Genomic DNA, 22,721 nt, shown 5'->3' with positions numbered 1-22,721 from the left:
TCCTTACCAAAGCAGGGGGGTGGTTTTCAGAGCAGCCTGCATCCTAAATGGGAACACGAGAACATGTCAGACATCTGTATTTCAGTCTCATTGTTACCACAGTTGTCACCAAAACTTTAGGCTTTGTACCCAAAAGGCTGTACTTGCAAACACAAGAGCTGATACTTCCCTTGAATTACAGGTCCACAGAAACCAGCACTGTGAGACATCACCTTTTGGGTTTTCGTTTTTTTTTGTATTTTGGGGTTTTTTTACAACAAAAAAAAACTCAACACAAAAAAAAACACTGAAGAATCACTCAGCATGGGTATAACTATGGTACAGATAATTGCTGCCAGTTAACCTCAAGGCCTGATCCCTCATCAGATTTGATAGCTGCCTTGGCAAGCAGCTTCAGCAGTTACCTTCCCATCTCTGGACCCAATCCCAAAAGCAAAGCAGTGATCTCTAGAATTAGGTAACTCCACCTAAGCAAGCACCTTATTTACTGGGTCAGCCATAGGCAGAGGCAACTGTGCCCAGCCAACACCCCCAGCTGGCCAGACACAAGCCACCTCCTTGCTGGAGGCCAGGCTGTGCGGTGAAACGGTGCCAGGCTCACGCACCCAGGAGCAGCTTGGAGGCAGGGAATAACAACTCCGGCACAGCACCTTGGCTAACGCTTTGGGATTGGAGATGGACACATCTGTCCAGCTGTCACGTTGAAGAGAGCACAGACGGTACTCAGCCTGTCCAGAGCTTAGTTATTTTGAGCGTGCCTCCACACTGAAACAGTTTAAGGTACGGTGCTTCTTCCTTCCTCCCTTTCCCTCTTGCCCTGGCACTTGTCTGGCCACACAGCGTACCAGGCCAGAGAGCTAAAACAGTAAAATTAAATCTACAGAAAGAATGCCAACCATGCCTGTGCAGCCTAAGACTTTAGAGTGGCTTAGTGCCAGCAGGCAGAGAAGAACCATCTCAGGTACAGGGATGAGCAGGTTGGGATTCCCGCAGCTCTAATCCAAACTGCAAACCACCAAGAAAGCGCACCCACAGATTTCCTGTGGTCTCTTGGCACTAACCAGGCTGAGCAGACATTAAGGGTCAGGAACGGCAGACATTTCAACACCCTGCAAAAGGGGATTTGGCACCACCTCCATCCTGCAGACCCAACATCCAAGAGGGCAGCGAGGGGAACCAATCTGGCAGAACAGACTGAGCACAACAGACTGATGGAGTATCACAGCACTGTGAGGTGCTCTCACCTTAGCATGGCTGATGACAGGTACTAAATGACTAACTTCATATTATTGGCAGTGCATCTATTTACTTGAATAAACGTGGTCAGAACTAAGTCTGCCAAACACCTACAATCACAACAGAAAGAAGCACCAGGAAACTGTTGTTTGAACTCACTATTCCCACTACAGTGAAAATAAGGTAGAAGTGTACGGTTCTCTGCACCAGAGATGGCTACCAACCACAGAGACCAGCACAGGTGCTACCGAAAGGTGAATTTAAAAAAAAGTCTCTAGTACACTTCTATAACCTTACCTTTCACATTGAAATACTATCTTCTGACTTAACAGGAAGCAAGGCTGCCATGTGATGAGATGTAAGAGTCTCAGAACAGCATCAAATCCAAATAAACACTTTTGGCCTCATTTCAATATTGAGGAAAGGTGGAGAAAAGTTATCTGGACTTAAAATTCATGATGATAGCATGGAGTCTTGCTTGGAGCATGTTTTCAAAGAAAGAATGAAAACATGAAAGTAAAGAGAAAAATAAAATAAAACATAACACGTTTTTTAAAAGTTGAACCATGTCAAACACTCAACTTTTCTTCAACATGATAAAATAGCCTATACAGCAGAAGCACAATACTTCTAGTCTCACTCAGTAAGAAGTCTGATACACTGTGTACTACCACCCGAGCAGTAGTTTGCTGAGCTGAGAAGAGAGGGCTTAGTTTAAGAATAGTATGGCAGGAAAAGCAGCAGATCAAGAAGATATGACAACAGATTTCTTTCTGAAAGGTGGATATGGACTTCTGCCAAGAGTGGTCTTCAGTCTTTTTTGATTCAGCTTTTTAGTTTTTTTTTTTTAATGCCTTTAAGTGAGCACTACCAAAATGTGTAAAAAAATAAGAAACTAGGAGGTACCAGAAGTACAGTGCAGACTGAAACAGCACACAAGAAAAACTGCAACAAACCTTAAGGATAGCCGCGACAGAAAGGGGATGAAAAAGTAACAAAGGGCAGAGTAACACACTGAAAAGACTAATGGTTTCTGCTGAAAAATGATGAATCATTAGTTGGAATTAACAGAGAAGGAAAAAGTATAACCACCCTATAAGTAGCTAGTAAAAGTCACTAAGGAGAGCTGGTTCAGAAGACAGAAAATATAACGATTCAAAAAAAGCAGCTGTATTTCCAGTGCAGAAAGGGACATATAGATGGCACTATAGCAGAATACCAAGATCTTGCCGGGAACACTGTGTACAAATCTGGTAATACATATTCACAAAAAACTTATTTGGGACAGCACAACAAAACAACTGACAAAAGAAAAAAAAAAGAAAAAAAAAAAGGCAAAAGGTCTTAACAAGTACACCAAGGAGACAATCAGCATGGCTGGCATAAAGAATAACTATAAGCTTATCAAAAGTAAGTTTAGGCTGGAAATTAAAAGGGTTCTTAAACAACAAAACACTGGCTTCAAGTTTACATGTTAGAAGATAGGGATGCGAATAGAGGAAAAAATGTAACTAGTTCGCAAGTGGGTCTACACAGGTTTACAGACACAGACATGGTTTCTGTGACAGCAAGGCACTTGACTCAGAATGATTTGTTCCACTTCTGGGTGATGTGCTCTAGTCTGTGTCCCTGAATACTCATCAGAACGCAACGATGGTCCTAGCAGGTCAATGCAGAAGCCCATCGAGCCCAGCAACCTTGCTCCAGTAACAGCCAACAGCAGATCATGAGGAAGGTAAGCATGTAGTATTTTGGAGAATTATCACCATTTGTGATTTAGGGACTTCCTGAGCTGGAAAGATTTAATAACCCTCTTTTCCACTAACTTGGCAGCCCCCTCCTCTGCCTATGTAAGCTTTTTAACTTGCAACACCCAGTGGCAAGGAGTTCCACAGCTTATTTTCACATTTTATTAACAACTGCTTTCTTTTAGCTTGTTCTGAACACATCTCTCACTATTTCTCCTTCCTCTCAGCTAATAATTTTGGTCCCCCTTCATCCCATCTATGCCACTCATGATTCCTTTACGATCCCCTGTCTGTGCTATGAAACCCCTATTGTATTCTCCCTTTTGTAGTCTCTTACCAGGCTGAAAAGTCTAAGCCCACTTAGGCCTTCCTTGCATGGAAGCTGTTTCACTACTTTTTTCATATTCATCACCTTGTCCCGTATTTTTGCCACTCTGCACATATCTTTTGTGCACTAGTCAGGAGACAGACACACCATGGATTGCTGCCTGTTTTATTTCTTTCCTAACAATTCCCAATTTCCACTGAAGTACTAGAGTAAGCTTGACATCTACATCAGGCAAGTCAGCATACACTTGAACAACGGGGGGCAGGGGTATGGTAGAAGGACATGTGAACAAATACAACACACTGGTGAAGAGGCAACACAACTTGGAAAAGGAAATCGAGCTCCACAAAGCAAGCGAAGTTCTCTGAAGGAATAAATAAATGTGCAGACAAGGGAGATGCAACTGAATGGCATGCAGGTATACCTGCACTGAAGTGGCTGGAGACTGACAGACAAAGCTGAACAGACCGGTAGTTACTGTCTCTTCCAATAAAAAAGCTGGAGACGTGAAATGAAATTATGAGGACACAGGCTCAAGAAGGAAACATACCTGTACTTCACACATTTCTGCTGTGGAACTCCTTGCAACAGGGCATTTAGACACTTAAAGAGTTTACAAAGGCTCAAGAGGCCACAGGAAAAAGTTATGGGAAAAGTCCAGTAAAAGTAACTACATACACACCCCACCATGTCTGGCTCAGAAAGCCTTTGACAAGTGAATTATTAAAGACGAGGTGCATACTCTGGGAAAGCCATCCCTACATGTTTGCCCTGCTCTTGTGCCTGTCACCACATCTTTGGTTTTGCCATTGTCAGAAACAGAACACCTGGCTTTGATATGTTCACAAGTGTAATTATTCTTAGTAAATAAAATGCAAACATAGAATTTGATCAGCATTTATCAGGTTGATTAAAAGTGGTATTTGTCATCTCAGGCCTTGATAGGGCTGGTAAGACCTGTGATAACAGTTTTCTAACAAGTCTTGATTTGAAAGCAGGACAATTCCTCTGTTAATTTACACAAGAACTGGCACTGTTGTCAGTAGGTACAAATGCTAACTCAAACCCAGCATATTTTACTACTGGCAGAATGAGTAGGATCACATTTCACCATGCTGCCAAACACTTGCCATTATAAGACAAACCCCTCTACATAAGACAACTTACAACTTTGCCAGACTGCCATCGTTTGGGCTGAAATTTTACAGGTTAGTGTCTGCTTCAGTGTTTTGTTTCTTCACTTTTTATTCATTCAAAACAGTACAGCCATTTAAAAAAAATAAAGGTTAATGTAAAAAAAGGTTTTGCCTGTGTCAAAAGATTCTGACAGACTTTTCCTACTTTTCCTTTTCCTAGAGTTTTGAATCCCTGCCCCTTGGGATGGAGACTTGAAATTACACAGGGATAGTGGTAGAGCTGTGATTTTACCCAAATTTGGCCAATTTCTTGATTATTTATTCCACAAGCTCCTTAGCCATTCATAAACCAATATTTTGAGCCAGATAATTGAATATTGTCCTAGAGGACTCGGATTCTACTAGAGATCTCTGTGTCACTTAAATTGAATGCAACAGAAGAGGTCATTAATTTTCCAGGTCCTTGGCATGGGTCTACAAGGAGTGATTTGCAGAAACACTTAGTGCCTGCAGCTGCAGTGGAAGGCAGTGAAAGCTGTGTTCTAAACAGATTATGAAGACAATTGTTTTGAAAAACTTGGCCTAGTAATCTCAAAACAGGTTCTCCCAAAAAATGCCACAGAAACTTGATTCTTAAAAAAGCAACCCTCAGAAAAACCATAAGAGCCATTTATTTTATTCTCACTCTGCATTTTATCCTGAGCATGCACTGCAGGCCCTCCTGCTTTGCTATCAAGGTGCTTACAGTACAAGTGTCATGATGCAGGTTGGGCAAGTAGTGTCTCTCCATCGCAAGCGTCAGAAACCATGTACAAGCAGCTAGGTATTTCACAAGGGTATGGACTGTGATTGTAGGGTAGGATTTCTCAAAGTATCCAGAGCCTGAGGCAAAACATCAAATGTGCTAGAGAGCATACCAGAACTCTGTATAAATATGTTCCATTGTCAAGATCCATGCATAAGTTTCCAGCCAGCAAACTGGCTTGCGAACTCCCATCTGCAGGATACATACAGCTTTGAGAACTAGCATCCCACTGGGTATTTGCCTTCAGTGATCCAGGGCCTGAAAAGTAGGATAGCATAGGAGTGCCCATGGCGATGACTGAGAGGAACATAATTTGGCTTTGTGTAAATGAGGGACAGCTGAATTTACTTTTTTATTTAAAAACAGTAGTGTCAGCCACTGTTGTTAAATTAGCACACAAAATTAAACAGGGTGCATACATGCAACCACAAGTACTTTAACTGCTTTTTCCCCTTTCCTTTCCACATGTCTCAGTTCTCCTCCTTCAAGTAACACTGTAAGCTTCTTAGGGGAAGGACAGATGCCTGCTGTGTTTTCCTTTTCAGCCTCTAGTACATGGAATCCTAAAAATGGATGCTGCTTTTTTTTTTTTTTTTTAAGACATGAACAAAGCAACACAACTCCAAGAGCCTCCTTTAGTTCTATTTATTCTTACCCGGTCATCAGTGCTTAGAAACAAACATTCTTCCTGTCCACTGCTCTCCTGTGAAAGACCACAGTATCTATAGTTACTGGAGAAGAGTGCTTCAGTTATCTGGGCTCCGATCCTTCCCATGCTTTACTTTTCAGCTTGCCCTAGAAGGCTTGCTTTCTCAGAGGATACTAGAACCAAGATTTCTGTCTTTCCAAAGGCACTGAAATTCTCTCATCACTGGGAAGCTTGTCACTCCTTAAAAGAACCAAATACCAACATCATATCTGAAACTGAAGACCTGAAGAGTCACTTCTGATCAGCTCTCAACTTCCAGCTAACTTGCCAGGCCTCCCCTGGTCCTGGTGCAAGGGAAACCAGGAGACTGCAACTCCAGCCCTAAGAAACGCTGCCAGAGAGCACAGGCTGAGCTTTTTAAAAAAGAGCTGCAAACGTTCCCCAAAACATTTTTTATTCTTAGTTGTAGGTCTTCCTGCAAAAGGAAAGCATATTGGGCAGGTGGCACACACTGCCACAGTAACGCTGTGAAACTCTCACCAGAAGGACAGAAATAGCATCAGAAACAGCACCTCAACTTCCTTCAAAAGATCCACGATTTTCTAACAGTCCTAGGAAGCAAACACCATAATTCCCCATCCTAAGAACACAATGGCACGAGGAAGCAGGGGGAGAAGGACTATATCAAGCAAGAATCTTTCCTATTCCTTTCTTAAACCATGCCTGCTTATAAGAGGCGACCTCACACAAATAGGAGGTATTTTTGGCTGATCTTGATGGGCTGCTTCTCCTTGGCCACTTGGAAATCAGATTCATTAAAGAAAATACTGTATTTTTGGCTAGAAGTAGCTTAAGAGCTTTCCTCTTTAGTAAATACCATGAGATGATACTTCCCTTTTTAGTTCAGTGGAGCAGCACAAATTTGTGCCTAAGAAATTTTGGGCGTAATGCTGAAAGAAACAAACAAGCCAAAGTCCAAGTTGACGCAAATATCCTCTCAGGACAGCTGTTTATTTTATATAATTCTTCCAGCTGTGCAAAAGGTGCTCAAAACAGCACGTTGCAGAAGAAAGGGAAGCAGCTCAACCCAACCTGCACTACAGCGAGTTCTTCCCAGGGGTGGGGGGGGGGCGGTGAGAAGTCTGAGCCCAAGGAGCTGCTGCGGTGCACACAGTGCAGCGAGACCCAGGACCTGAAACTCTGTTGCCAGGTGGACATTTCTTATGGTTCATCTCAAGGAATGTGTTAAAAACAGCACACAAGAACCCACTGAAGCATTCAAGTAGTCAGATGATCGACACATTTTGCAGGTATATCCTCGGCCACAATCTGCTAGTGCTTTATCTATAAACGACTTACCAAGACACAAATACCCCTCTGCTTCCTAGTGCTCCTGTGTTACAGAGCACCATCAGACTAAGCAGTGCAGTAATAAGCACACAAACATTTTCAAACGTTTTTCTTTTGCAACTGATGAGCAATATGTGACTGAAAAATGATGAAAGCAGAGTAGAAAAACAATCTAGTATGGGAAAACGGTACATTAAAAAAAGTAGTAATGAAACATTCGGGACAGGATGAATCAGAACAAAAATGAAACAACATTTCCTATAAATCAAAGATCTCAAAATACTAAATGATAAGAGGCAATTATGAAGAAATCTAAACACTTGCAAAAATAAAAAGGCCAGATCAACAAGGTGTTTTGAAATATTATTAAAATACCTTGAGAAGGTAGTTTTCAGAAGCACTGACAACCCTGGACAACCTTATTTTATGCTCTCCATTTTTTCTTAGAGACGTAAATGAAAACCATTGTTAAGGAAAATGGCACAAACTTGGAATAGACATTAAAGAGTAACAAGATGGGAAACAAATCATTACTAGACAGGAAAAGAGAGAAATCAGAAATCCAGAAAACCTGAAGCAGAATAACAAACAGTTAATGTTGTTGAGGACAGTGGGACACAGTGATGATGGCTAGAAACACACACTTTTCTGGTCCTCTTTTACTATAAGGAACTTATCATGGGCTTGACCCCTCATCTGTTTTGGTTTTTTAAATATAAAAGCTCCTCATCAGTAAATACACTCTCATCTTAAAAACATAATTATGGGCTGAAAGTTGACACTAAGAATAGCACTAAGGACCTTCATAGTCATGTCTTCTTGATTTCTGTATCAATTTACTTGATTGCAACAGTCAAGCATATGTCCTTTGGTCCTCAAGACTGAAAGGAGGTCTTAAGAGTGTTAGTCTTAAAGAGATGTTTGACAGGGTGACACTTTGGAGTTTAAATCCATAAATAACAGTTGAAATATCAATGTGTAACTGTAAATACATGCAGACATATAAAGGACAAAGCATTCACAATTTTTTAGCAACTTTAAAGAAAAGCAAGTGTCTGAGTAAGATAAAAAAAATTAGATTAGGGAAACATAAAAAAAAAAATTAATACATATTCCACTAATCCATACTGGCATGCCAGGAAAACTTAAAGACAATCTGGAATAAACCTCACGAATTCTTATAATTAGGACATACATGAGGAATAACATCATGAATAAGTCTTCAAATTAGCAAGTGACCAAGAAGTATATGCTTTGCCAATTTCAGTTCAAATCAAAATACTTCATGATACAAGCATATTTTTAGTACTTTTACAAATAAATGAGTTCTTTGGAATAAGATTCTTCACTCACATTCTCATTTTTTTCCCTGCAGTGTCAGAAACAGCCATTTCAAGATGACTTTTGCAAATCTGCAAATTGAAACGAACAATTAACATGTAATCTTACATGAAGTTGAGTCTTCGAAAAAAAGGACAAAAATCTTCTAAATATGAATCTCGGAAAAGTTGGGGTTTTTTTCCTTCACTTTAATGCCTGTCTGAAATAACTACTTCACTAACCTGATGACACACTTATTTACTATATTTTCTTATGCCCGTTATTCAGTGGTTGGCAGTAATACAACTTCATTTAGCAATAGCTTGGACCCCTCAGTAAGGGAATGTGTACGTAGTAGCTCTCTAATCTTGTTGCCCAGCTGCTAAGACAGTCACATGAGTCACTTGCTGCCTTTAGAGCAACACACGCCACTTGCTGAATTTAGAGACATTCTCTGTTTCTGCACTGGCCATACATATAAATTGAGTAATACCCTATCCTAATCACATACAAAACTCTCTAGGTTGTTTTCTTATTTATTTTTTTTTAACACCAGTGAGGCAAGCAACGTATTTTTTACTAATTCAGTTAATGACCCAGCTCCACAGTGTTGTTTATGTACTGTTTTTCAGCATTATTGTTTTCACTCTAGTTCGGCTAACTTCAGGAATCAGTTCAAATGTAGGTAACTTCATCTAATTGTTCAGTGAAAATCCAGCCCTGGAAGAATGAAGAACTCCATCTGCCAGGATGATTCAGTACACAGCTTCGGAACAAAACGCTTCACAACAATCCCTTCCTTATCAGGATTTTAAACTGTGACTGTTTGGAACACCACCTTATTCAACAGTCTATTTAAAAACAATTTACAAAAAGACTGACATAGTTACTTCCATGCAGCACCCCAGTCTACTAATACATAAAACTCCTTGTTGAAAATACTTCATTTATTTAACATAATCTATAGGTGATATGTAGAAAGTACTATCGCATACAAACAGTACATAGCCTCACAAAACAGCACTGTGAGGATAATCTTCTTTGGACTGTCACTGCATCCTCAGTGTAGGCCCTATAATGTTTCATTTTGCTCTATAACACACGCTATCTTCTTTCCTTATATGCTCCCTGTGTCTCATCATGGCACTGTTCTTTGCAGATGGTTGTATATAGAAGCCATCAACAATATGACATACTATGCTGTGGTCATGTGTGTCCACAGACTACCAGCGTAACAAAACCCCCACAGAATCATGCTTCAAGGTACAGGGCTAACGCCACCAAACCCGAGGAACCTTTTAGATTATATGAAACACACTTCTCCAGCTTAAAAATATATTGGCCTAAATCACAAAAGGTGTTTTAGTGTGCCTAAAGAAGAAAGCAGTGCGTCTCACCTTACCTATTAGTTTCAAATACAGGCAGGCTTGCCTTTAAAAGGTCTTTACAGACTTCTTGCCAGGAGGGAATCACAGTAGGCAATGTCCCCGACTCGCCAGTCAAGCAGCAGCACATTTTCAAGTTAAACACTCTAATCTGTCAGATAACATTAACTACAGCTCCATACCTAGCCAGAATAGAATACCAAGTAGTAACTACTAACTAAACTTTTCACTCATGTTGTACCACTTTGTATTATAAGCACTGGTAAAAATAAATGAAAATGGTTATTTCTAAGCTGTTTCAGCAAACTTTGCACAGTAATTCAACTAAGTATAAGCAAATTCCTTGTATTGGTGTTTAACACCTAAAATATTCTGGCCACTGATGTACACAGTGGCAGTCAACCTAATGTCAAATTTCAGACTAACAGACACATATCTACTGCTCTTATAAGTAACATCTAAGATTTCTGAAGTCAAAAGATAAATCCTAACTATTATTTTCCTGTTGTATTTTTTGCACTTTACGGAATTTTCTGCCAAGTCAGTATTGCTGTTTCCCACGTTTGTGTGACTCTACACAGCGACAGTATACAATTGCAAAAATCAAAAAAGCAAACAAAGTGGCAGAGGAACATGGGGCAAGATTAGCAACTGAAACTACTAATCCAGCTGGCATCAATTCCCATTCTCCTTTACTCTATCTCTGCCATAATCAGTATAGCATTCCAGTCAGGTATTTGGCTATCACAAAACAATATCCTACATCAAAATTAGGAATTGCTGCCCACACACACTGAGAACAGGTTTTTTGCATATGCCATTTTTAATCAACAATTTTTCTCAAATAACAAGAATGCCTTAAAGCAGGCCAAACTGTGCTAACATATAAAACAATTCTTGGAAAAAAGGCTGCAGTTTGATAATGCACGTATTATGCATTCTATTAAAGAAGCCTCTCTCCATCAGAGTTCAAGTTTATGGGTATATTTCTGTGATAACCTGAAACCTTTCAGACGGACTCTAGTAAGAAGTAGCTGCCTGGAATAAAAACATTGCCTACAGAATGATGTATGATGATTTAGTGGATGAGCATGTTAGAAGTATAAACTCTTTTGACACAGCTATTTTTAAGTGGTCTTTAAAAAAAATATGAAATGTTAATTCTGTTTTCCAATAAACATAACTTTTGATCTGCTGAGTCAGAGGTGTTATGCATAATAATCACAGCAGGAGTATAATGCTCTTTGTATTTGTTTTGAGGAAAAAGCATGAGCACAATTCCATGCAAATAACAAGAAAAAAAAGATCATGGAGCAGAATCCAATTAAAAGCAAATTCACCATAGGGAAATGGTCATTCTGACAAAACAAAACACTTGTTTTCCTAGGTACAATCCACATTACTAGAAAGTCTACTCCAAAGCCACGTAACGTTTACATTCAAGTTTTATAATATACACTTCCAACACTGGACTAAAATACTGTGCGCTTCTAAATCAGTACCATATCACTCTTCTATGTATCCCTTTTAATTCTGAATTCAAATCCACAAAGCCAACAAACTCATTAACCTTAGAAAGCACTTTATCATGCGCTATCTGAATGTAGTAGAAGAGCTTTATGTTTGTACAGCTCCCAGAAATAATCATGGTAGGGTTCCGAATACCTATGCATGTCTAGGTACCTAACCTTTTCACTGCACACACCACCACCACCCCCCAAAAAAAAGTTACAGATATATATGGACACAACCAAATTTTTTTTCTTTGATAAAGTTTTGGTGGTTTTGTTACGGAAAACTACATTCTTCTAAATGTACATTATGTATTATTTTCATAAATAAATTAATATAAAAAACATTCCCTTACTAAGAAATCCAAGGTCTTGCTAAATGAATCTCCCACAACATTTAAGTATTATTTACTAGGTCAAAAAATATCATCGGATTAGTATAGTAGTAATTTTCCCTTGCTTTTAAAATAGTTAAATATTTTTCCAATATCTTCAGTAAAAGGATTTTTGTCCTTTTCAAATACTCTAACTTCATATTTGGTTACATTAATTCCCCTTTCAAGTTGACAGACTTGGAAAAATCATCCTGAAGTGTCCATTTCTGATACTGCAGGAAAAAATGAAAATGTGAGTGAAGGAAGGATCTTATTCCAAATAATTAATTTATTTGTAAAAGCCAGAGTAAAGCAATTCCCTGTTCACACTGTAGAAAGAGACCAATCCTTCACTGCAGGTCCCACTTTCAAGACACTGCAGTTCCATCATTAAGCAGCATCCCCTGCTGAGAAGCACATGACTCTACTGTTCCATGTTGTACCCTCAATGACCAACAGTTTCCAAATGGTGCTAAAAAAAAAATACTTATTTTAACCTATAAAAAACCCTGAACAGCTTGATTCTTGACAACCTGAAAGATCACTCCTTTTCATGAGTGCTATCTGAAAGAACCTCAAACGGATGTTACAATAAAAAAAAAAAAAGATGGGAAAATACCACTCTCTCAAGAAGCATTTCAACTTTAACATAGATCTCTCATTCTGAAACAAGCTTAAAATGTTAGCACTACAGAATATACAGTTACTTCTATACATTTACTAATGAGCTACCTAAAATCTGATAGATGGAAATGTTGGTATTTGGAAAGCATGAAGCAGAGGCTGAATATCTTGAAGGTCACAGTGAAAAGAATTGTCAGCATCCAACTGGATTTTAATAAGCTTTGCCAGAGGAAGCTGGGACACACATTTTTATTGACTGTTTGTTCAATTTAATTTGTTTTGATTTGCAGCAAAGCACTGTTGAAGAGTCCAAGGAAACTTTCAAATAACCTGGTTAAGATCAGACGGGAAAAAAAAAGGTCTCCTTCTTCCATCTACAAATTCTGTAGTTCAGGTCATTTAATAACTTTGCCAGCCACTGCAACACTCAAAAAAATATCAAGAAACAGACTTCCTAAACAAATGAATGCAACAAGTGTGTGTGTGTGTGTGGGGGGGGGGAATTAATACATTTTTATCTCCATGTAACCGGGATAAAAATACACAAAGGAAGAACTTAGAATACTTGCTCTTCAGGCCTATGCTCTGCCATGCACTGGGGTGGAGTATACATACTTTTGACTACATATTCTCTCAGATGTGCCCCCTAAACACAAAATCACATAATGAATTTACAAAGTTGCTAAGTAGCAGTACATTCAAAAGAGGGATACAAATACATTATGATCTCTACCACTAAACCTCTTAACCTTCCTACAAAGGCCTAAGTTACAAAAAGTTTGGGGGGGAAAGAGAGATATGGGTGGATAATCTTCAGAGCACTGTCGGCAGCAAAAGTGGTTGCAAATTTTTACGTATATTTGGGAAAGAAGAATTAATAACTCAGGTAAGCTCTGCCTTCTTCAAACTATGAGTCTATCTCAACAAACAAATGCTATTTAAGTACGACTACACGTAACGGTTACAGAGTACTTGCAACCCGATGGCAAATTTCTGTCTGCCTTTAAGCTTTTTTGGTAAGCTACCTACATAAAACCTTTATGCTAAAACTTCCACCAAATATCAAACTACTTCCTTTATGATAAAATCAGATGCTTAGCAGAAAGGATTATTTGATGTTCAACCACAGTTTAACAACTAAAACTATGACAGGAATAGGGGAGGTTTAGTGCATCCATGAAGTCTTTGAGGGTTTGCTCAGAGTCGAGAGACTTTCTACAGCTTGATTCCTGATGAAAACTGGAACAAACAGCACAATACTCAAGTACTTATTCAGACAAAACCTTTATGGAACTCAGTCTGCCTAATGAGGAATTGAGGAGTTCATCTCAAGATAACTGAATATGCTACCAGTTTTTAGGCTGCAACATCACTGCATGACTGAAATCCCAAATTCATAGGATTTAAATATTGTGAGAGACTGATGAGCAGTGACGTAAGCCATCAGAACCCCTTCCTGACCACATCTCCCTTTTCACTCAAGGCTTGAAGAAAAATGTGGTCTCCTTTTATGTTCAGTATTTTTACTAGGCAAACTACAGAAAAAACAGAAAATGGTAATACATATTCAACCTCTCCAAAGTAAAGCACCTTTCTACTCCAAATGAACAAGTAACCTATGCATTTAAAAACTGCTTAAATGCACAAATATTTAAGTATAATGAAAAGTAACAAGTTTGTTTTACACAATGCATAGATAAAAACTGTACTAGAAACGGAAATGGATTACCCAAGATGGGCTTAACTTACTTGTTCTCAAATACTCTGAAGTGGTCAAGTTTTCAAAGGTAAAATAGTATTATACTGCAGGGGAGACCTCTAAAATTTCTTGGTTCTTCCAAGAAACTTATTTCATGGTTTATCATTTCTGAAAGTGTAAAATCTAGATTTATGTTTGCCTTCTAGGAGTGTGTTTGAGTATTTCTTATGAGAAATAGTGATACCAGATATTTGACTAATGCTACAAGGCTGCAAAACCTGACATCTTTTCCTCATAGCCTAGTTTAACATTTATCCAGTTTGGGACTGCTCCCATCATCCAAATACCATTATGATTAAGTTTCCCATGTTACTCTACACCCAATTTCTATACTTGTAGCATCAATAGCACAAGTTATCTCCACATTATTCCTCAGCGCAATTTCTGTAGTACAAAAATGGTCAGCATCAACACTTAATGGGACGCATTCATTTTGAGAGAACAGAAGAGTTTTAAATACCTGAAAGAACTGTTCAGTTCAGAAAAAAGCATATCCAAAAGGATATGCTCATGCTGCTAAGACAAAACCCCTTTAAAATTACAACAGGGAAAATACTGCATTTTACAAGTAATGAGAAATTAAATGAGTTTGATATAAATATTTCACATATACTTTTTAAAGCAATTTCAACACATATTAAAAACAGCCTGAATAATGAGGATAATTAATATATTATGATTCTCGGTTAACTTTTAAAGTAACAAATAATACAACTTTGTTGTTTAGGCATAGAACTGATTTCATTGTACTGGTATGCTTATAACCGTACTTAAACACCATTTAAAATAGCATGTAGCAACACCATCCTTTGACAGATGCAATAATATTTTTATTACTTTTTCTGAAACTGATTAAAATATAGCCATAAGCTATATGTTTGTGCTGGGGTATAATTAGAAGTGGTTTAGTCTAAACACAGTCCCAGTATTCAAAAGAATTAAAGAAAACTATCAAGTCACAGAGGGAAAAAAAATCTACAGATTTGAATTAAGTGGCATTTATTGTTATCAGCTATGTCTAAGCTCCTCTCCAAGCTATATGGTTCACTGTTTCCTAGTGTCCTAAATGAAATAAATTACACGTGTATTGACCACAATAACTTCCAGTGAACAAAATAAGCTCGAACAATGTATATGTTTAGCTTTTAAACAGAGCACAAAACCCTGATAGGATTTTTACGTTTGTTTTATTTTAGTTTAATACTCACTCTTCTTAAAGTACTTGTGAGGGGAAGAACACCGGTAACTGATAACAAGTAGCTAACGCCACAAATCTACACCTTTGTAGTGTATCATCTTATGAAAACATAAGACCAGCTGCAGGCAATTCCTACTTCTACATATTTATATTGTACCTATAGTTCCATGTGATAAATACTGTATTATTATGTAAATGCACTATTATTATGTAGTAAATGCACTATTAGTATAAATGAAAATTCCACACGTAACAGTAGAGTTTGAAGAAACTTAGCACTTACAAACTTGTAAATGTTTTATTACTAACTACACAGGCTTGATTGAAATTTAATAGTAAGCTGCCAGAATCTCTCTTTCTGCCTTCAAAAAGGTATCTTCTTTAAAAAACCTATATCACAACTGATTCAAAAGACATGATGTTCTTCCTAAACAGCCAGATGTTCCCTTAAAATATGTGTACATATTTATGTGTGTGTGTGTACACTGATACTACATATAAATGTAACAATCATGATAAACACATATACCACACAATAAACAGTTTTATTAGAAGGACAAGCACTTGGGACAGTAAAATATGATTTGCATATACTGGGTCTTTCTGCTATTTCAACATTTAGTGTAATGAAATCTCATTAATTCAGAATCAGATGATTTCCAGGGCTTTTTAGAAAACTTACACACTGATAAATCTGATGCCCTGTAGTATACAAATACATACTCAATAAATGAAGAGGGAAGATAAGTTTTCTGACATCCTCATTGCTTTTTGATTACATGGCAAATCACAGTAAATGTGTGTAAGACAAAATCAACCATCTACACCTTATTTCATGAGAAATACTTCAGACTTGGAAGTCTTCAAAGTATAATGTGACCCATAACCATGAAGAAAAGCTTTTAGGGTGAAAGTTAATGATACACAGTGTCAGGCTACCAGGTAAATTACCTGTACAATATTTAAGTAAATCTATGTGCAATCTGCATGGTTAAATGATATAAAATAAAGCATTATCTACAGCAATATGGAAGAGATTATTATTAGTTATCCTAACTTTAGTAAAAAAACAACTTTGACAAATAATTCCCTTTAAACACTTTCTAATCTGATTTCTAGGGATATTCTCCTTTGAGAAAGGAATTTAGCACATTAAGTGCAAAAGAAGATTATAGCAATTCAGTTTACTGTAACAGACACTTCTTGCATTCTTCCAAGTTCCTTTACATAGTTATTTCTTAATTGCATCTGATGGCAATTCTAGGTTTTACTTTCCTGATTCCCACTTGACTTCTCAAAGCTGATTTGAGCTATTTTACTTCAGAGTTTTGACTCACTGTTCTGTGTATTATAGCCACACTTGTCTACATTCATCTGTTTATCTTTCTCACTTTTTGATTTTATACTAGTTCATACATATACTAGTTTATACTAGTTCAGTGCTGTTTTTTCGTTTGGGGGTGGTGGTGTCCTTCTTTCTTTTAAACACATAAAACAAAATCATGCAAACTGGGCCACATTCTACTCACTTCGTGCCCACTTGTAAGTCTATCAAAACTCTATGAAAACCACCAGGGTTGTGCATGCATATAATAGCTCACCACTCTGGCCATGTATTTTAATGTACTTGACAAGGTATCTCTATACACTGGACAGAAAGTGAGTTAGGAAAGGGACAGAAGTTATTACAAAGAAGGCTCTAATAGAAACTGATTTATTCCTTCAACATGAGAATAACTATATAAGCTTTCCCACTCTTCACTGTCAAGTACGTACGGTGGTTAATTTTAATGCCATGATCCTACAGTAAGTGCTTACAAGACATAGAGGGTCCATTTAAATATTAAAAATTTCAATATATCCTATGAGAAGGCCCCATCCTTAAGAGCTGGTATCACTTAAGTATTTTAAAAAGCATGTTATATATTGCAAAAAAATTTAAACCCCCCTCTAATTCTATTCATTTCCGCTAATTCATCCTTCTACGATGAGACAATAACAGGTGAACACAGATACTGAAGTAGACAAAAAAGACTTTAACAAGCCAATCTAAATAAAAGTAAAACTGAACTTGCAGAAATGGTGACCTGTTCCATTCAGTATTAGATTTTCATAACTTGTGTACAATCAGAATTTTTCACATTTGATGTCTGGTGGACAACTGTTCATTTTAAATACACTAGTAACTGCAATCTATTCAATTTCAGGTAAAGGGTCAATATATTCCTTAAAAAAATAAAGAATAAAATATAGGCAGCTGTATAAGTGATTATATTGAGAGTTAATGTTTTATACTGAAGTTACAAGTTCACACAATTTAAAAATCAATATAAATTTAATTAAATTCTAGAGATTATATTTTGCTTAGCAAGAAAAATACACAACTCCCTACCATCCAAATGCTCAGATAAATGCAAAAAAAAAAAATCCCCTACACTTCAGAAATATAAATATTTTACATTTGATCAATACAAAATGTTACTTTGTTCTAATATTTGAATTGTTTTTAAATAGTTTTTTAAGGCTACCTAAACAGTTGGTAATTGGTTAAAGATGCTTAACAACAGTTCAACTGCTAGATACTGCACATTTCTTTCAAAAGCAAGGCAAGCTAAATCCTCCCTAGTAGCAGGTATTTGGAGAATATCTTCTTGAAAGCAAGTACTCTGTCACTACAGTGGTGATGGCTTCTAGATCCCTTTTAACTCTACACTGATTTGAGAATGGTCTAATTGCTTTAACATATTTCACATTTTTCAGAATATCTCCCCTTGGTAAACAGATAAACTTGTTCAAGAACACTCCCAAAAGGTTCTTGCTGACAAAACCCGGTTGCAAAGATGTAAGAGGTTATAGATACAAAATTTTAAAAACTTATGTTTTAGACTCTGAAGTAAAACATCTCATTTAACAAAATATCATTGAAGAGTTACAAACAGTGGTTTATTTAGAACATAAGCCGTGCCTTCTTTAACCCATTAATTTTAAAACACATGCACTACCCTGAAAGGAGACTTAAGGGCACCATTTTGACCTACTAGCTGCAGAGGTGGGCAACCATTAAAAGTGGCTGTGCTTTGTATGCAGTGCCTTTTGGGATTACACAAAATTTTTAAAAGTTTCTTAATTCAAATTTCACAGTTCTACATCGGGAAACTATTTTTCCAGGATAATTACTAAATGAAAAGTACACACTAAGAGACACACTGGAACTAAGCATTCAAGAAAAGCTGAATGCATGTCAGTTTAGATTCCTGTATTTGCTGTACTGCTGTAAATACTGCAGTTATTAACTTTTAAACATTATTGAACAGGATTGATAAGTATTTAAGAAGGATTTTAATACATTTACAGCTCCCCACTTTGCCTACAAAAAGTAGGGTAACTTTAGCAACAACAGCCCATAGCATTTGTTTCCTCAGGTGTTCTCATTTTAGAAAATCTTGAAAAAATCATACTGAATCATATACAGAATCAGAGAAACATATAATAGCACAGATTATCTTAATTCTTAGAAGTAAGGAAGCTTTGAAAGTTACTTCTAGTTTTATTAAACACCACATCATCCCTGTAAGAAGAATTCAGTTTTTCACAAAAAAAGAGTAAGTTTGTAAAAAACAATCCTAAACAACATTTATCTTCTGCTATTATCATAATCATCTGGATTAGACCTTAAAATTAAACCCAGTTTAGAAGAGTATCAAATTCTGTGAGAACACTCTTTGCTTTTTCTCCTCCCTATGTCCTGAATTTTGCACTGTGGTTGGATACACTGAATTTACTTTGTAATACATAACTGTAAGTCAAGAAAGATACTCCACAACATGTGCTTCTTTCATGTTGTTATTACCAGTGCCTATACCTATTTTCAGTGTTACAATATTAATCATTTAGAAACTCTTAATTAGGTAAAAATGTAGCAACACATTAAACACTTCATACTGATGGTCACAGACACAGTATTTGAAGAGTTCTTAAATACTGTCAGTACCACCAACTAGTTTACTAAAGTTAGTTCTGCACATCTACTACTATCTATCTATCTCAGTACATTAAAAACACCAACACATGGTGTACTGCTATTAATTTATCAAATTTCTATGCATTTCAGGATAATCTCACTTCAGTCAATAAAAAGAAGAGATCACTGTAAGACATATTTGGAAAGGAACTTTAAAGTATGAATTCTTGGTAACTATAAAAGAGATTTCCAAACCATAAAAGAGTGTTTTAGAAAAATGTTCAATTTCATTCCTTTGTACAAACTGATTAATCCTTCTTCCTTAATGAGCCTTTTTTTTCTAGCCTAAGAGTAGTTAATGTGATTTAATTTTCACAACTGTGAGTCACTGGAAAACTTTGAGATTTCTTCCAAAATCTCTAACCACAAGACTATCCTAGTCAACAACTACTCCACAACAGCTTATTTGGTCACACTTGCAGGAAAGGTACACATCATTTTCAAATACATGCTATTCAACACAGAGGGCTACCGCAACCGATACTCGATTTGCACAAGTTCTAAGAAAACTTTTGTTGAACTAGCCTCCCTAAAAGTTCAGTATTCCATCTTCCCTCTCAAGAACCACATTACCTGTATTCAATTTTTAATCTAGAATTAAATACAAAGACTACAAAACCAAGGCACATGTAAAGGAAACATCATAACACTTCATAATGATATCAGATTGCCATGCTAAGAGGCGATGTTAATTTTTTAAATAGGATATTTAACTGAAAATTAAAATACATAGGAGATAACAGAGACAAGCAGAGCATTTCACATCATTACAGTTAAACATTTACAAGTTAAAAATTAAGCAAAAACCTGTATCAGTCAGAACCCATGCTATAAGCATGTAGGCATGCACACATACACACGAAACCAGACCGCAATATAGGATTAATTTTTTTTTAATTATTTTTTTTAAACAAAGCCAGAAGCAATTCTTCCAAGTGATGTTACAATTACACAGCTAAGGTGTACTTGTAAAAAGTCCCTACTTTGGCCAATTAAAGCCTACAGTTATTTTCATTATTTTTCCAATCCTTTTCAGACTGTTCAGAAGATTTAACTACAGCACAAGCTCTACAATGCTCTTCAACAAACTCAGGTGTCCCAAACAAAACAGAATTTATTCAAAGTAAAAATAATGCACTTCTCAACTTTTACAAAATGTCTGTGAATTTGCTCTATGCACATAGGTCTCCTCCCAGGGAATTCATAGCTAGCGGAACAACACTAGGTTTTAATATTAAACAACCCGAGACTACTTCATTTCTGCAACAGCCATTCCAAAAAATGCTCTCCAAAACACAGCATTTTAATTAACACACCAAGAAAACTCCCCTGAAGACCTGCTACACACAAAAGAATTGCTGTGATCCAAACGAATCTGCACGTTTTCCCCTGTTATCCTGCCTTAATTTATCATACCAGGGCCGATTTGATACCTTTCCATTAAGGAAAAGAACAACGAACCATCCCTCTGCTAGAGGCAGAGGTGCTGCAGAGGTGATGATAACCCCAGGAAAAGAGAAGCTGTCTCTTTAAAATGCCCTGCTATGTCCCTGATCCCACGTGGAACCAACATCAGCAGCACTTTCGCATTAACTTCAATGTGAGGCGAGATGAGGCATCATTATTTTATATAAATAAAACGAGGAGACTGCAGAATACATTCTTTGTAGGAGACAAACAGGTGAACTGAACGTGCCAGGGAAATCAGCAACCACCCGCAGAAAAGGTGCCCTGCCCCTGAGCCCTCTCTGCTTTCCCTATGGAGCATTACCTCAACCCCACACTACTCTGAAGAATCCAGTTTAAATAGAGGAGGGAGCCACCAGGAAAACTTGAAATTCAAAGGCAACGAAAATGCACTTTATAAACCGGAAAGGTTTACTCTTTGCCTCACACATCCTAATTAGATCAGGAAAGTGACACTACAAAGGCATTACATTCCGGTCTGGGGAAAAAAAAAAAAAAAAAGGAAAAAAGAAAAAAAAGAAAAGAAAAAAAGACAGAGGAAAAGAAAAGAGCCCCCATCTCCCCAAACCCCCCAAACATACAAAAAAGCATTAAAAAAGGAAGTTATAAAGCAGCACATACAGCATTTATCTTATCTAGAATCACTACACATTACCCCCGAGTTAGGCACTTTCTGCACTATCATCTCCCCCTACCTCTCTCTCCTGAAAGGGATTTTCATGTTTTCTCATTGTCGGTGGCGAGTTATAAGAGGCTTTCGCCTTTCCAAAGAATTAATCAACAAAAAAAAAAAATAATAAATATTAACTCCTTGCTCCCTGAAACCTTAAAACAGTCTCGGGAAGACAGGGGTTTTATTATGTTACCTTGAGGAAGAAAAGGGGGAGCAGCCCCGATTTTTAGGTATTTTTTGGCATTTTTTTCTGATTTTTATTTTGTTATATGCCTCAGTTCTCCCTCCATTTTGGTTGTTTATGATACTGACAACAAGCTGTCCCTGCTCTCTCTCTCTCCGGATCTCTCCTGCTTTCAGTTAGCAAACCCCCCTCCCCAATGCAATACGACTCAGCACTTACTTGGGTTCACACTTTGCACTAAACACACACCGATGGGGAAGGGGAAAGCTTCTGGGCCACTCGGAGGGGGCGAGCAGACAAATTCGTTTCTTTATTACGAAAAAAAAACACTTTTGTCCGAAAAACGACGGGAAAGGGGGGTCGAGTGCCCCAAAGTCACTCCGGATCCCCCCAAAGACGCAGCCGCCAGGTCCGGGGGACACCCCACGGGTAGCCGGGTCCACGGGGGAAATTTCTGTGCGAAATTCGGCCGGTTTGAGGCGGGGGGCGAATTTATATTAATTTTTTCCCTCATTTTTCGGCACCGCGGTCTCTAATGTCTTCCGCTCCCTCTCGCCGCTCTCGCCGCTGTCACTGCATTCACAGCACAGGCTCCGGAGAGGCGAGGAGGGGAGGGGGCGGCCGCGCAGCTCCTGCCCCTGCCCCAGCCCCGCGCCGCCGCCGCGGCCCCGGCCCGCCGTGGGGGTCTGCGGCGGGCACCCCGCGCCCTCCTGCCGTCCCCCGGGCAGACCGCTGCCTCGCCCGCTCGCTCGCGAACCAACATAGCGCCGCGGGGAGGGAGGGGAGGAGTGGAGGAAACTCCTGAGAGAGGTTTTTCTGAAAATCATCTCTTTCTCCCTCCGAGGGAGGGGAAGGGGGGCACCGCTCGCCTCGCCTCCCCTCCCCTGCTTTTCCCCTCCGGGGGGGTCCGACGCGGGGCGGCGGGGGGCTGCGGGAGATGGGGGGAGAGGGGA

General features: G+C 38.2%; 1 protein-coding gene across 8 annotated transcripts in view; it reads right to left on the bottom strand.

Moving 5' to 3' along the window:
* The window catches only part of PLAG1 (PLAG1 zinc finger), a 56,870-nt gene that overhangs the window by 33,851 nt on the left and 298 nt on the right, over positions 1-22,721 (bottom strand). For 2 of the 8 annotated variants that reach the window (XM_080379279.1, XM_080379281.1), the window contains exon 2: positions 8,606-8,664. The exons of 4 other annotated variants lie outside the window; for them this stretch is intronic. The gene's annotated coding sequence lies outside the window, so the exon portion shown is untranslated. Of the gene's footprint in view, positions 1-7; positions 29-8,605; positions 22,697-22,721 lie in introns of those variants that run through there. 2 more of the 8 variants (XM_080379273.1, XM_080379274.1) reach the window with 2 other exon arrangements.

This window comes from Falco punctatus (assembly GCF_963210335.1).
Source record: "Falco punctatus genome assembly, chromosome: 3".
NCBI lineage: Eukaryota > Metazoa > Chordata > Aves > Falconiformes > Falconidae > Falco > Falco punctatus.
This window is presented reverse-complemented; position numbering and strand designations above follow the sequence as displayed.